The 672-nt window shown below is 41.7% G+C and overlaps 1 non-coding gene across 1 annotated transcript; it reads left to right on the top strand.

Annotated features, from left to right (window-relative positions):
- Nucleotides 1-337: 337 nt before the first annotated feature.
- LOC123935668 lies at nt 338-441 on the top strand. The gene has a single exon (XR_006816955.1). It is a non-coding gene; the product is annotated as a U6 spliceosomal RNA (small nuclear RNA).
- Nucleotides 442-672: the final 231 nt, after the last annotated feature.

Genomic DNA, 672 nt, shown 5'->3' on the forward strand with positions numbered 1-672 from the left:
AATCAAGAGTCATATGCACTGCTGATTGAGCTGCCCTGGTACCCCAACCATCAGACTTTAAAAAATACACTAGTTTGGGGTGCCTGGGTGGTTCAGTGGGTTAAGCCTCTACCTTTGGCTCAGGTCACGATCTCAGGGTCCTGGAATCGAGGCCTGCACCAGGCTCTCTGCTCAGGAGAGGAGTTAACAAGTCTGCAACTTTCCAGTGTGGTATAGGAAAAGGCCCTCATCGGGCTCTCTCTATACCTGCCTCTCTGCCTACTTGTGATCTCTCTGTCAAATAAATAAATGAAATCTAAAAACAAAACAAAAACAAAAAAAAAAAAAACACCAGTTTGTGCTCACTTCAGAAGCACATATCCTAAAGTTGAAATGACACAAAGAAGATTAGCATGGCTTCTGTGCAAGGATGACAAGCAAATTCATGAAACATGTACTTTTGGAGAAATAAGTCAGTCAGAGAAAGATAAAAACCATATGATTTCACTCATATGCAGAGTTTAAGAAACACAACAAATAAGTGGAAACAATGAGAGAGAGAGAGAGAGAAACCAAGAAACAGAATCTTAACTATAGAGAACAAACTTATGGTTACCAGAGGGGAGGTATGGAGGGATGGGTGAAATAGATGATGGGGATTCAGGAATGCAGTTGTTGTGATGAGCACCAGGT

The sequence above is a fragment of the Meles meles genome, chromosome X, assembly GCF_922984935.1.
Source record: "Meles meles chromosome X, mMelMel3.1 paternal haplotype, whole genome shotgun sequence".
Lineage (NCBI taxonomy): Eukaryota > Metazoa > Chordata > Mammalia > Carnivora > Mustelidae > Meles > Meles meles.